Genomic DNA, 16,196 nt, shown 5'->3' with positions numbered 1-16,196 from the left:
AGTATTCCCCAACTCTTCGATTCAAATTTTATGTTTGTGTTTCTGGAGTAGTCACAAGGTATCCTTTCTAAGATTTACTCATGGATAAAATGTGTGTCAAAATTTTTACCTTTTAGATTTGTTGGTCAACTATAAGAAAATAAATAAAGCAAGACCTGACACAAAGCTAGAAGGTTTTGAGGACATGCCTTCATTATTATAGTTTAGAGGAGCTGTCCTTGATTCACTAAAGAGACAGGGGCAGGCTGCAGTGAAGAAAATTGGGGCCTCCTACATGGAGGGAATAAGTTTTATGGGACAAAGCAGGGAATGTAGGTGAACAGCCTGTTCTTAGAAATCAACCCTCCCCACTGGTATAAGATCTTTGAACTAGAAGTGACTCTTAATATTCAGCATGCGGTTTTCAAGGAGAGGAAGTGGTCAGGCACCACATATTAACAGATGGGCTCTGTGATGGATTGTATTTTCCAAAAGTGGCTGCAACAATCTCCCATCTCACAACACCCATTGGGAATCTCTGGAACCAGTTCATGGTATTTTTTTATAAAATAATTTTTGATATGTTCACTTCTTTCAAATTATAAATGTTATAATTTTAAATTATCATTGTTTATTATTTGGAAAATGCCAAAAAAAGGTAATGCGAAAAAGTATCTAGTGAGCAGTGAAAATACCATTGAAATTATCAGTTGGATAAATCACTGTTTTCAAATATATTTAGCTCCATAGTTTGGATACATTTAAGTGCTCACAGTACTAAAGCTGTGTCTTATACAGGTAAACTCAAGTGTAAATTAAAATAAATATTGTAAAAAAAAAAATGGGGCCCAGAACTTGCTTACGTACATGGTCCCTATAATTAAGAAAAGGTGTTTGAGATAATTGCCTCGATTTACCACTTCAGGTGTTTGAGTGAATAATATATCAGAAATCAACTGGAATAAATTGTTTGTTCTTTTTTTTCTGGTTGTGCTTATTTACTTTGTTTTTTCTCAATGTGTGTTTTTCTCAATGAAAAGCCTTAAAAAAGTGAACATTCTTGGACCCAATTGTGAAAAGAATCATTCTGTTTCCAATATCCAAATTACTGATCAATTCTATCAATTTATACTTTTTTAAAAAAAGAAAACAAATCCAGTTAACATATTCAAACCAGATATTTCAAGGTAAAAAAATATTCTCTGGAATCTTTCTAATAAGTGAAATTAAATGAGCATTTTGTATAATGTACAGTTAGACTCAGTGAGGTTTACGGGGGCAGATGGAGTTGAGCCAGGCTTGGACATGGTCTCCATTAGCCCCCATGATATATGTGAATTGTTGGGGAAGTGGTAGCTCAAAGAGAGAAAACAGACCAATAATGTACAAGAGATTATGAATACTTTGTTTTTCAAAACCTACCCTCAGATACAAGCCTTCAAATGATGTGTGGAAGGTTAATTTTGGAAGTCCTCCCAGTTTTATCCCATGTACATACACTGAAAAGAATTGAATAAATTCTCAAGTAGAACTCATTACTAAGTGTCACAAAGAAAATTGATATACTATGAAACAATCAGAGGAGTAGATAATGGGTAAACAGAAACTCCCTTTGGCCTCCAGTCTAATCTGTAAGGGAAATACAGATTAAAACAATCAGAGGTGGAACCTTGAATGGCACCCCATGAAGTCACAGGACAGAGACCATGGAAAAACCAGGAAACGTGGATGGGCAAAAGGTGGGTGGATGCAGAAACAAAACAATGCTAAAGGGCATTTAATTTCTCAAGTTTTTCTCTCTGGTCTGGAGTCAAGCAATTTTTTTTTTCCTACCCAGCCTCACTTTCGATTCATTTGTTTTTAAAAATCATGATTTGATGATGAATAACTGTAGGCCAAGGTCTGTCTTGTGCTTTGTAGAACTCTGAAGTATAGTGAATAAGAAAATCCTCATGCTCTATGTGAAAGATAAATAATACCTTGAAATGTAATATTTTGGTTTTGACAAAAATGCAAGGAAGCCTGATAATCCAGGCAAACACTTTCATAAAATGTTATTCAAAAATAACTGTGGCCAATCTCAAAAAAGGTGACAGGGGTGGTGGTGGTGGATGTACTGGGCTCTTTCCCCCAGGGCTGAATTTCACAGGGAGATGTGAGATGAAGCCAGAGTCCAACTGGGACTCGGATTCTGCTCAGATCATCTTCCTCTCATTTATGTTTCCTGTTACAGCAGTAACTGGGGGTGATCACAAAACAGTAGGGTATTTATTTCCTGGTTTTAGCTGACAAATGAGCATGTAAGAGATACTTGTGACTTCTGTGGGCTTCCTCACACTGTGGAATTTCTCTCTGAAGCTCGGGTAGAGAGAAATTCCTCTTGAGTTCCTCTTCTTCTAAAATCAGTGGAAACTGTTTTCCCAATTGGTTCTACACTTGAAGAAAATAAAATTAAGATTTCTTCTTCAGTAACTCAGGGAACATGATGACTATTTCATTATTTAATTTTAGCAAAGGTGGAAAATATTAAATGTGGCCTTTTAAAGTAGTGAATATAAACTGCCTTCTTTATCCTGCTAAGGGTGATTTTTCAAGTAGGGTAGAAAGGGAGAAGAAAAAGAAAATTACCAAAAATAGGTATCATATATGAAAATCAGTAGATAAATACAATACCAGTTTGAAAGTAGCAATAACAATAATAATAATGGCAAATCAGAAACGGATAGCACTAAATTTCCCTCCCTTTTCACCACTTGACAGGATATCCTGTCTAGCTGCAGAAACAAAACATGGAAATGAATCAGTCCATAAAGGATTTTCTCCCATTGGAGATATTGGTGATTTTGTCCTCTGTTGGGGAAGTTGAACATTAAGATGGATATTCATAATCTGGAGAGACCACAGTCACTCACCCTCCCTACTAGAGGCTTCAAACTTTTCCACATGTTTGAGAATGCCAGACTAAAGGTAAAAACATTTTATCTAAGTATGATAAGAAATCACACCACGGACAGACCAAAATAGTTAATTTTTTCTACTATTGACTTTTTGACTGTTGCCCTACTGATGACTTCTACTTTTCTTTGTAAATCTCAGAAAATTAACATCTATAGAAATCTCTTTTAACTTTTCTTTGAGGGTACACAGGCAGGGGAAAAAAACAATAATTGTTGGAGGTGGAGCTACAAAGAATGATAGAGAGACTGTTGTTATTTCAGGAGAAATTCAAAGGTCCTCAAAGAATTGTTACTCTGATATCCTTCATTTCAAAGAGATACTAGTCACTCTTACCTTAAACTTTATATATATATTCCCAGGATGTAGGCTCTCTATTTACCTCTCTTATTGTATCTTTTGCTGAGAAAAAACTTTTTAGTTTGAGTAAGTCCCATTTGTTGATTCTAGTTATTAACTTTTGTGCTATGGGTGTCCTATTGAGGAATTTGGAGCCCGACCCCACAGTACGTAGATCGTAGCCAACTTTTTCTTCTATCAGATGGCGTGTCTCTGATTTGATATCAAGCTCCTTGATCCATTTTGAATTAACTTTTGTGCATGGCGAGAGAAAGGGATTCAGTTTCATTTTGTTGCATATGGATTTCCAGTTTTCCCAGCACCATTTGTTGAAGATGCTATCCTTCCTCCATTGCATGCTTTTAGCCCCTTTATCAAATATAAGGTAGTTGTAGTTTTGTGGATTGGTTTCTGTGTCCTCTATTCTGTACCATTGGTCCACCCGCCTGTTTTGGTACCAGTACCATGCTGTTTTAGTTACTATTGCTCTGTAGTATAGTTTGAAGTCTGGTATCGCTATACCGCCTGATTCACACTTCCTGCTTAGCATTGTTTTTGCTATTCTGGGTCTTTTATTTTTCCATATGAATTTCATGATTGCTTTCTCTATTTCTACAAGAAATGCCGTTGGGATTTTGATTGGCATTGCATTAAACCTATAGAGAACTTTTGGTAATATCGCCATTTTGATGATGTTAGTTCTGCCTATCCATGAACAGGGTATATTTTTCCATCTTCTAAGATCTTCTTCTATGTCTCTCTTTAGGGTTCTGTAGTTTTCATTGTATAAGTCTTTCACCTCTTTCGTTAGGTTGATTCCCAAGTATTTTATTTTTTTTGAAGATATTGTGAATGGAGTGGTTGTCCTCATTTCCATTTCAGAGGATTTGTCGCTGATATACAGGAATGCCTTTGATTTATGCGTGTTGATTTTATATCCTGCCACTTTGCTGAATTCAAAACTCCTCACACTTCAGATAGAGCCCTAATATCCAGAGTATACAAAGAACTCAAAAAGTTAGACAATAAGAGAACAAACAACCCAATCAACAAATGGGCCAAGGACCTGAACAGACACTTCTCAGAGGAGGACATACAATCAATCAACAAGTACATGAAAAAATGCTCACCATCTCTAGCAGTCAGAGAAATGCAAATCAAAACCACCCTAAGATACCATCTCACTCCAGTTAGATTGGCAGCCATTATGAAGTCAAACAACAACAAGTGCTGGCGAGGATGTGGGGAAAAGGGTACACTTGTACATTGCTGGTGGGACTGCAAATTGGTGCAGCCAATTTGGAAAGCAGTATGGAGATTTCTTGGAAAGCTGGGAATGGAGCCACCATTTGACCCAGCTATTCCCCTTCTCGGTCTATTCCCTAAAGACCTAAAAAGAGCATGCTACAGGGACACTGCTACATCAATGTTCATAGCAGCACAATTCACAATAGCTAGACTGTGGAACCAACCTAGATGCCCTTCAATGGATGAATGGATAAAAAAAATGTGGCATTTATACACAATGGAGTATTACTCTGCATTAAAAAATGACAAAATCATAGAATTTACAGGGAAATGGATGGCATTAGAGCAGATTATGCTAAGTGAAGCTAGCCAATCCCTAAAAAACAAATGCCAAATGTCTTCTTTGATATAAGGAGAGTAACTAAGAACAAAGTAGGGACGAAGAGCATGAGAAGAAGATTAACATTAAACAGGGATGAGAGGTGGGAGGGAAAGGGAGAGAGAAGGGAAAGTGCATGGAAATGGAAGGAGACCCTCAGGGTTATACAAAAGTACATACAAGAGGAAGTGAGGGGAAAGGGAAAAATAATACAAGGGGGACAAATGAATGTCAGTAGAGGGGGCAGAGAGAGAAGAGGGGAGGGGAGGGGAGGGGAGGGGAGGGGGGATAGTAGAGGATAGGAAAGGCAGCAGAATACAACAGACACTAGTATGGCAATATGTAAATCAATGGATGTGTAACTGATGTGATTCTGCAATCTGTATATGGGGTAAAAATGGGAGCTCATAACCCACTTGAATCAAATTGTGAAATATGATATATCAAGAACTATGTAATGTTTTGAACAGCCAAGAATAAAAAAATTTTTTTAAAAAAAACTTTATATATATAATTGAAAATGTATGAAGACTGAAAAGTCTTTTTTATTTCCAAGGTTGATGCAACCTAGAAATGAACTTGTCCTAAAATCAGGTTTAAGATATTTGCTCCCAAGCTCTGGAAGGATGTCAGCTTTCAATTTTCCCCAAAAGATAAAGTTAGTATTATTCATGTTATTATCATGTTGGGATCAAAACATAGGATTCAGTGGGATGAAATATTAACAGAGAGGATGTGAAGAAAGATTTATGTAATGCTAATTTCAGGCAGCTCTCAAGGTTAATGCTTGTCCAATCCAAATTTCCATGGCCAACTCTTTTCACCCAAGGACCATGTGGTCAGCTCTATACTGCTTGTCACTGTCATCAGCCACTTGTGTGACATGTTGGCAGCAATTCAATAGGAAAGCATGCATGTTCTCAACTGAGCATTTGGGGAGTCTGCAAACAGTGAGCTACAATGTAAATGGAACAAAAGAAAAAGAATGACTGTGGCACTCACCATCTTAAGCTATCTAGGTGTGCAGCTCATGCTTCCGTGGGCACTCAGGCCACCCAAACTGCTGACATCCTCATTGACCTTCCAAAGCAATTGTGAACCTAATGATTTTGTTTTTGGATTTGGGAACTGAACTTCACAGGGATTGTTTCCAATCCTGGGTGGTGCTGAGAATCCTCAGCCACACCAGAATTTGGCAGAGACCACCAGAATCGTTTCATGTGAGGGCCTTTTCCCATAATCCAACCAGCAAGGTTTATGAATGTTCTGGGGAGCAGAAAGCAGGTCCCAGAGGCTGAGAAAGGGCCATGCCCTTCTCAGCTAGGAGACCACACAGCCGTCTTCTTTCCCCTCTGAGTATTTATAGTTAGAAAACCACACCACCCCTTTCATTCGGAAGCCGGGGTTGAAAGTGGAAAAAGCCAGAAACACAAATTGCATCCTACAGCTGAGAAAGCCTCACTCTTGGAAAAGCTAGAAAATAAATAAATAAAGGGGAAAATCCAAATGGGATCGCTCTTCAAACACACAAATGATCTTATGTTAACAGTTGGGATTAAACAGCTGTCTCGTGGTTGTGCGATCATAACAGATGCTGTGTGCAAACGTTTCCTGCTAGCTTTGTTTTGGTTATTGCTGTTTGTGCAGTTCATTGGGCTGAATTCAGCTTAAGGGATACAGGTTTTTATTATCCTTCTGTGCTGTGCAGGCAGCTTCATCATCTCCTTAAGAGGAAAGGGGGCATGTGAGAGAGATGGAGGGGAAATGGAGGGTGGGCTCTACCCTATCACATTGGGAATGATGTCATATTGATGAAATTCCAACACATTGGTTATGACTCCTTTGCCATGAAAGTGGTCCCCAGCCTCCTCTTTTTTTTTCTCCTGTGTGTGTGTGTGTGTGTGTGTGTGTAGAATGTTCTCTGTTCTAGTTCATGCATCCAGAATAGAATTTATAGAACATAGAAAGGGTTTCTTTCTTTCTTTCTTTCTTCCTTTCTTTCTCTTGGGGAGATGTCTGATGGATTACAATGTTGTAATTGTCCCTGTTTATTCTCTTTATCCCATGCCATCCAAAAGAAAATGTACTGGCTGTTTTTGATTTTTCCTAGAAATTTCATTTTGTCCTAGACATTGAGATCATCATCTAGCTCTGTGTCAGCCAAAGAAGTGGTGAATGATCACTGTTTTTTGTCTTTTTAAGTTCAAATCTGGGAGGCATTTTGGTCTGAATTATGCTACTTATCAAAACCAAAATATTCTCCTGGCTCAATTCTTTAGAGTACTGCCATAATTTATAGGACATTTTGCCTATGAACATGATACCAACATAATTAATTCCATTACTACATTCCAAAGTTTAAAACATAGAAATGATGTGTTCAGGACCAAATGCACCTGGCTACCCTAAGCAGGAGGCCATGATTAGTGCATCTGACCTGAACTTTGACTGTTCCTGTCTCCCTCACTGAAATCTCATTTCTGATTCATAAAAGATTGCTCTTTAGGCAGTAAAGTATGTGCTCAGTGACCAGTAGCTCTTTCTGAAGTTTTAGATGGAGAAGGAGGAAAGATGTTTGATTGCCTAGCTCCTTGCCCTATGGATCCTACCTTTTGTATAGGAGACCCTACCTTGGCTAAGTCTTTACATCTTTCCTGTAGCAGAGGTTTTAATAATACGTAAACACATTTAAGCAAACAAGTTCAAATTGCAATATTATTCTCATTCAAAAAATGGGCTTAATGATTACTTTGGGGGGCTTACCAGCTCACAGAATAAAATTAAGCCTTCTTTGATAAGCTGCCAATGCAGCAATATTTCTATGCTTTAAATACATTTCAAAGCAACTTCATGCATCTATAGTGCTCGATCCTATTAACATTCCTGGAAGTGTTTTTCCAAGTCTTACAGGAAAGCAAGTCAAGGCCCATCCTATAAGGTAAGTATGATATCTAATTTGTCCAAGCTTATACAAGCAGTTATTGGTCGAGCTTACTTACCACTTGTATACACATGGGCAACAACAGTCATGCCATGCAGAGAGGAAGGAGAGTATTTGTCAGTAGATCTCTGTTGTTGGTGTCATTGTCATTATTATTGTCATTGAGTGGATGCTGCTGGTGGAGGAATGCTGCTCCGTGTCAGGATGCCTCTGTTGCCTTGATTTGTGCAGGCAAATATTGGCACTCTTCCTTCACTTAGTCTGGAATTCTCTAGGAGTAAGGGAAAATGTATCTTCCGTGAGGCCCAGAAGGACTGAATATCAGCTACCTCTGTGGGAAGAAGCCTGTGGCAATCTCAAAACAAAATGCAAAGAAGATACATAAATTGCCAATAAGCACAGGATGAAACACCACTTCACACCCATGAGGATTGTTACCATAAAAATGAGAACCATAAAATAACAAGTGTTGGTGAGCACATGGAGAAATTAGAATTATTGCAAGCTTTTGGTGAGAATATAAAAATAGCCAGTGTGGAAAATAACTGATAGTTTCTCAAAAAAATTAAAAATATTATTATCATACGACCTAGCAATTCCATGTGTGTGTGCACATAATCAAAAGAATGAAACTAGGGACTGTCAGAGGTATCTGTATGCCCATGTTTGTAACAGCATTATTTATACTAGCTAAAATGTAGAGGCCACCCAACTATCTATTGATAGATGAATGGATAAGCAAAATGCTATGTATGTCTATGTATATATGTGTATCTATATCTATATCTTAGTTTGAGATTCCAAAAGAGAATAATATTATAGACTGAGTGGATTTGGATTTAAAAGCTAGAAATTTCTGGAGGTTGTAAGTCCAAGATCAGATTACCAGCATGGTTCTATTTTGAAAGGGGTACTCTGCAGGTTGCATATCAATAATTTCTTTCTATATTCCATCATGGGAGAATAAAAAAGCTATATAGCTCTCTGGCCTTATAAAGGGACTATCCCACTCATGACCTTCAGGACAAAATTACCTCCCAGAGGCAGAACCTCCAAACCATTCCATTGAGATAAAGGTTTGACATGTGAAATTTTGACAGATACAAATGATTAGTCCATCACGATGTGCAATAGATTATTGATTGGCCACAAAAAAGAATAAACTACTAATACATGTGTGCTACAATGTGGATAACCTTGAGGATATTATGGTACATGAAAAAAAAACCTGTTACAAAAGACAAATACTTTAGATCCCCCTTATATGAGGTGAGGTGCTTACAATGTCAAATTCACAGAGACAGAAAGTAGAATAGAGACATGGGGGAGGGAAAACTAAGGAGTTAGTGTTTGATGGGTGCATAATTTCAGTTTGCAAGATGAAAAAAGTTCTCAAGTTGGATAGTGATGATGGTTTCAAATCAATGTGACTGTATTTAATACCACTAAATTGTATACTTAAAAGTGGTTAAAATTGCTAGGAGCAATGGCACATACCTATAATCTATAATCCTAGAATCTTGGGAGGCTGAGGCAGGAGGATCACAAGTACAAAGCCAGTCCTTAAGCAACTAAACAAGACCCTCTCTCAAAACAAAAAAAAAAAAATGAAAGCAAGGGCTGGGGATGTGGCTAAGTGGTCAAGCACCCCTGGGTTCAATCTCTAGTACCAAAAAAGAAAAAAAAAAGTGGTTAAGATCATGTATCTCCTATAATGTGTATTTCACCACAATTTTTTAAAAATCAGAAAAACCAAACAGAGGGCCACTGTTGTCACCAGAGACCTGGAAGCTTCCCTTGATATCTTGCATTATCTCTACTCTGAGTCCAAGCATAACACACGCTCAGATTTTTGGCATTATTATGTTTCCAAACATTATAGTGTGCACCAATTCAGTACCTGAAGAAGTGCACATCAGATCATTAGAGAAGTTCATTTACTCTTTACTCCATGTTTAGAACTACCTAAGATCTTCATTCTTTTCTTTTCAAGCTTGATATCAATTAAAATGCAAATCTTTATAGGATAGCATGTTTTAAGCATTTTCATTTTTGAATGAATTTCAGATCCTTTAATTTTCTGTTTGTTTTTCTAAAACAAAGTTTTTTTTTTCTCAAATTATAAAAATAATCAGGAATCTGCAGATAAAGGGTAATTCACACATAGCTTACAAAAATATGAACAGCTTTGTATTTTGAGGAAGAAATATAATAGTCTGGTACACCCATAACACGGAGCTTTATGCAACCATGAAAAAAAATAAATTAGAGTTATATCAATGTAGTCAGTTGGAATTCCATAAACAAATTCTCATGTAGGAAAATTCTTATGTAGGAAGTGTAGCTCATTTTAGATAAAACAGGTAATCTTTCTCTCACACATATACATCCTCTATACCCACCCGTACAGATCCATATTTTAGAATAACTATAAAGAAACATGTTAGAAATTTAATCCCCTGTGTTAATCAGCTTTCCATCACCATGACAAAATACCTGAGACAATTTATGAGGTTTCAAAAGTTTCAGTCCATATATCTTTGCCCTGTTGCTTTGGCCTGTGGCAAGGCATCACAGTATGACTGTCAGGAGCACATGGAAGAGGAAGTCTATTTATAAACCTCATGGCAGCTTGGAAGCAAAAAGAGACAGGAAGGGGCTAGGGTCCCAATACCCACTTCAAGGGCATACCTCCAATCACCTAACTTCTCTCCACTACCTCCACCTTCTAAATCTTCCACCACCTCCCAGGAGTAGTGTGGGCTAGGAATGAAGCCTTTAGCAAATGAGACATTGGGGGACATTTCAGATCCCCATTATAATACCTTCCAGGCAGTTCTTTTTAATAACTAGAAACCTATAAAAATGAAGATTTATGAGAGATATTATATTCCATTCTTAGGATTCTTATCAAGTTTTCACAGTTAAAATTAAAAAAATCAAAATCAATGATCCCCCCCCCCCCCTGAAAACCTAAGGTCACATTCACTGTGAGTTTTAGTGATTCAAAAAAATTATTTAGCAATTTCCTTGGGAATTAAATGATTATCATTTTGCTGTTCTTCATATCTCTCCTAAGAGGCAAGGGCAGTGAGAAGGAGATAGTTCATAATTAGCTCAGCATAGTGTCCTAAAAGTATAAATAGCCGCATCATCTGAAGTGAAAGCTGGAACAGAACATCACTGATGACTGTTTTAAGCAGTAATCAAGCCCAGGAACCCAAACTGCAGTGCATAAAACTTATTTCCTAGATCTAGGGAGTAATGTTAGTGAGTAAGAGCTAAGAACAGCAAAAGGGGAACAATTCTGGTATCCTGGTGGCAGAATTCCCCCTGAACACACAATAATCCCCTCATATGCTTTCCTAATTTGTATATATTTCTAAAATGGGAATCCAATTTGAAAAAAAAAATGCCCTCTTCCTAATTTCTTAACTTTGATTCATCTCTCAGTTGGTGTTTGAGTCAGCTTTTTACATTGCTGTGATCAAAAGACCTGACAAGAACAATGTAGAAGAGAAAGAGTTTACTTGGGCCCCACAATTTCATAGGTCTCAGTCCATAGATGGCTGATTCCACTGTTCTGAGCCCAAGGTGAGGCAGAACATGATGGTGAAAGGGTGAGGAGGAGGAAGACAGCTCAGGACAGACATGGAAATCAATGAGCTTTTGGGGGACACCTCAAACCTAAACCATCACAGTTAACCAGCACATAAATGTGAATTTCTTTTCAAGAATCATGACGCATAGAAGATCAATTTCCAGATTATTTTCAAATGTACTTTTGAAGCCTTCTTACACTAGAGGGAACTTGATTAGTCGTCACTCATATAGATCAGTCACCATCTTTATCACAGACCTAATCAGAAGGTTCTCCATTACCTTTAACATTTCCAATGAAAAAGGCTGAGGTCAGCTCATTTTGTGCTGTTTTCCAGGGGTTTTCTTTTCATATCCTTTTTATTACTCTTGTTTATATGCTATTGACTTTGATAATTTAATAATTTCACCAGCCTTTTTACTTTTTTCATTGAATTTGCTTGTAATGCTATGGATTCACTTAAAGCATATGTCCAGATTATTTTGAAAACTTATACAGTATTTTTTGTCTTTAATTATTGCTTCTGTCCCATGTATTCGTTGTACATGATCCTTCTAAATTCTTAGACTCCAGTTTATTATTAATATATACATATTCTTAAAAATCAATGTGCACCATAATCTTACAATTTTTTAATGCTTCAGTATCTGAAACTTGTTCTTAATATCAGTGAATTTTTTCATGTTTTCATTTTTTGATGTAGTTTTTAACCTTTTGCTGCTATCAGTTGTTGCTTTAATTATGCAGTTGCATTTTTAGTTTATGGTATGATACATCACGGTTAGATATCATGCAAAGCTCAACAGTTAAATATTGGAAATTCATTTTATAAGTTAGTTAAATTATTCTCAAACAGTCTTCATTTACAAATGCCAAAATATTATGCTTTTATTTCCAGGAATACTCTTTTAGATACATCTTAGTTTCCCATCTATGCTGCAACAAATTTAAGTACTTTAAAACAGTACATTTAATATCTTATCACTTAGGAGACCTGAAGTGTAAAACAGGCTGATAGGCCTACACTCCTGATGGTTCTAGAGGAGGATCTATTTCTTGCTTTTTACAGATTCTAGAAATCACCTGCATTTCTTGGCTTATGGACCCACCATCATTCCACACCATGCTTTAGTCATGTCTCTTTCTTTAATTCTGACCCTTTTGCTTCATTCTCTTGATACCCCTTTGGTAACATTAGATAATTCTGGAAAATCTCTCCATCTCAAGAACTTTAACTTCATTACATTTGCAACTCTGCCTTTTGACATGCAAGTTTCCCTGAATTGGAAGTTGGATGTCTGGAAGGGGGACATTATTCTTCCTATCACAAATGAATTAATATGTAGTTATCATAGTAGTAAATACCAAGTTCACAAAAGCTCACTGGGCCTCTTCTAGTTTCCTTCCAGGTTGCTTAACAATTTTATGCATGATTCTAGGAAAGGGAAGATGAAGAGAAGTGATGCTGATAGGGTTTTGCTACAGGGTCTATCAGGCAAACTGATGAGCCTTTTTTTTTTTTTTTTTTTTTTTTACCAGATCCCACCTCCTGGCAGTATCATCATCATTATCATCATCATTATCATCATTATTTCTATTTTTCTTTGTAATTGGCAGTCTCTACCACATAATAATTGTATTTTCCTTAAAAAGTTTACTTAATTTAAAAAAAAAAAAAACTTACTTTCTCACCTTGTATTCAGTACTGAGCCATATTCCTAGATCATGATTTACTTTCCATTTATTCCCAAGGTAGAGAAGCCCCTGGGGAGTAGGAAGAGACATACTCGGTAAGTGCTGGTCCCATGATCTAGCCATATTTGCAAGTCTTTCTCTTTTCATCAGTCTCTCTCATTTTACTTTTCTCACAACTTATCTTATAGTGGTGTCTTTCTTCCTTTTACCCAGTCTATCCTCTTGAATTTTTCTCCAGTTCCATATATCCCAAATCATCTTCTCTTTTGTTGGTCAAGTCAAACTGTTCCTATAACTTGTTTTATTTGTTTTGTTTTATTTTCTGAGAACAGATCACCTGCAATCGATTGCATTTGGCAGTATGATTTTCTCGACCCTCCAAGTTATGGGTGCTGTTGTTTTCTCTTTACTCAAGTTTAACGAATGTTCTCTTTACTCAAAACTAGTACTAACTGGAGTTCTCTGGAACACCACTCACTGTCCACTTAGGTCTAAGTAAAATCTCTTCTCAGAACTTGAGCTTGTATCAGTTTCATGCCAATTATCCTAGGTCAATCCCAAGTATTTAATACCAGTGATTCTGCTAGACAAAAACTGGTTTAGACGTGCTGCCTGGCCTGTGATATCAAATGTATACATAAGAGCCATGTCCCTTAGAATTGACCATTCCTCTAAAGGAGTCTTCTTGTAGGTATCACATTACTATAGTAAAATTTGATATGACCATGTTATGGTTTGGATGTGAGGTATCTCCCAAAAGCTCACATATGAGACAATACAGGAAAGTTCAAAGGAAAAATGATTGGGTTATGAGAGTCTTAATCCAATCAGTGAATTAATCCCCTGATGAGGATTAACTGAATGGTAGTTGAAGTGGTAGGGTGTAGCTGGAGGAGGGATTGGGGAGTGGCTTTGGGGCATAAATATTTTGTACCTGGAAAGTGGACTGACTGACTCTCTCTCTCTCTCTCTCTCTCTCTCTCTCTCTCTCTCTCTCTCTCTCTCTCTCTTCCTCTCTCTCTCTCTCTCTGCTTCCTGATGATGTAAGCTGTTTGCCTCTGCTACAGTCTTTTGGCATGATGTCCTGCCTCACTTCCAGCCCCAAGCAATGGAGCCTGTCTTCTCTGAACTGAGACCTTTGAAATCATGAGCCCTCAAATAAGCTTCTCCTCCTCTACAATTGATATGATCAGGTCCTTTAGTCACAGCAGCAAAATACCTGACTAAAACACATCATTTCCCACTTAATGCTATGACCGAACTCCCATTATGTGGACTAGAGAATGCTTACGTCTCCTTTCCTCTTTCTAGGAGATTTCCTCCTTCTGGGAGATTTCCTCTTTCTGGGAGATTCCTACCAATGTTAAAAGGTAACTGATAGCTGGGCACTTATGATCTCAGCTACTTGGGAGGATGAGGCAGGAGGATGGCAGGCTTGAGGTCAGCCTGAGCAACCTCACAAGACCCTGTATCAAAAGTAAAATAATAAAAAGGGCTGAGGATGGAACACCATATGAAGTATCCCTGGATTCAATTTCCAATACTGAAGCCGGGGGGGAACTATTAATCAATAAGAAATTGAAGGGGAAAATGGAGTTCTAAGAACCTCAAACAATTGGCAATTCCACATTGTTAAAGAGTATAAGTGACTTCATGGAAGACAGTAGTGGTGAGAGTTGAGAGAGGAAGGGAAATGTGAAGAAAGAACATTTTAAATTACATTCTGATGTCTGAGTATGGGTGGTGGACTGACTTCCTCTTTCTGTCTACTTTCTTTTATCTTTCAGTTAGAATTATTCTCAATTTCGCTGATGGCTATCAGTCAATGGTAGAGCTAATTTTGTGACAAATTCTAAGTGGTTGCTCCCTATTTTCTAGTCATTTCTAGCTGGCTTATCTCTGGATCTGTAATATTCTCCTAGTGGCACCTAAAATCTGAAGCCCACAAGAAAATTATCCTGACATTACTTTTAGTGCTATTTGAACCTTTGTTTTTGTTCTTCCTTTTTGTTTTTGCAATAATTAAACACTTAGTATATTAATCAGTTTTCTGTTACTATTATAAAATACCTGAGATGATCAAATTATAACCAGAAAAGGTTTGATTTGTCTCATTTTTTTTTTTTTTTTTTGGAGATTTTATTTCATGATTGGTTGGTTCTTTGTTTCTGGGTCTGTGGGGAGCCAGCATGTCATGACAGGAGCATGTGATAGAAGGTGTTTATTTCATGGGGACCAGGAAGCAATGAGAGATACAGGAAGAGACTGAGGTCCCAAGGTCTCCTTCAAGGGAACATCCTCCATGACTTAACTTCTCTCCACTAGACCCCACCTCCTAAAGGTTGCTCCACTTTCCAACAACACCACAGGTTGGGGACCGAGCCTTCAACAATGTACTTTCCAGAAAAGAACTATAGCAGGCAGGCTCACAGCCAATACTTGTTATAGGATCCACACATCAAAGATCTCTTCCAGTTATCCTTCAAAAACCCCATTTACATTGTGATTATATGTGAGGAGTGTTTCCCCAATAAAGATAGGCTATTTGGAGAATGAATATGTGCTACATTATTTTCAAATTTTTTGTTTAAAATATTTTGTAAAACTGAATCAGTCCTATAGGATAGAAAATTGCCCAACCCTCTATTATCACTTGTTGAATAAGACCCTGGACCATTCACAGCCCTGGCTAGATTCACCTCACATGCCTGATGTTGGGTTCTTGCAGGCCTAAATTATTTAGCCTGCCTTCCTTAGCTTTTATTATCTTGGGCCTTTTTTGTCTTTTTCTTTCCTTGAGAAGTAGGATAAAATTACTATAGTTCTCTGTGGACTTGTAGCTTCCAATGAGAAGTTCACAGGTTCTCTAATTTTATTTAATAAGATCATAAAAAGCAATGGGGATTTTTCTTCCAGAGTGACACCCAGTGTATATATGTATGCAATTGCTTAAAACATCCGTATTTCAATCAATCACGTATATTGCATATTAAAAATATTTGTGCAGGTTTTCACCGCTTTTTTGACATGGCATAGAGGGTTTCTATTTATGTCATCAA

The 16,196-nt window shown here is 37.3% G+C and overlaps 1 long non-coding RNA gene across 1 annotated transcript in view; it reads right to left on the bottom strand.

Annotated features, from left to right (window-relative positions):
- LOC124089351 (uncharacterized) overlaps nt 1-16,196 on the bottom strand; it is a 77,139-nt gene that overhangs the window by 50,191 nt on the left and 10,752 nt on the right. The window contains exon 2 of the long non-coding RNA XR_006850716.2: nt 7,900-8,112. This is a non-coding gene — a long non-coding RNA (uncharacterized LOC124089351). The remainder of the gene's footprint in view (nt 1-7,899; nt 8,113-16,196) is intronic.

This window comes from Marmota monax, unplaced genomic scaffold, assembly GCF_021218885.2.
Source record: "Marmota monax isolate L192 unplaced genomic scaffold, Marmota_monax_Labrador192_F-V1.1 WCK01_AAM20220418_F8-fsc00005, whole genome shotgun sequence".
Lineage (NCBI taxonomy): Eukaryota > Metazoa > Chordata > Mammalia > Rodentia > Sciuridae > Marmota > Marmota monax.
Note: the sequence above shows the minus strand (reverse complement) of the source record. Positions and strands in the feature narration are given on the sequence as shown.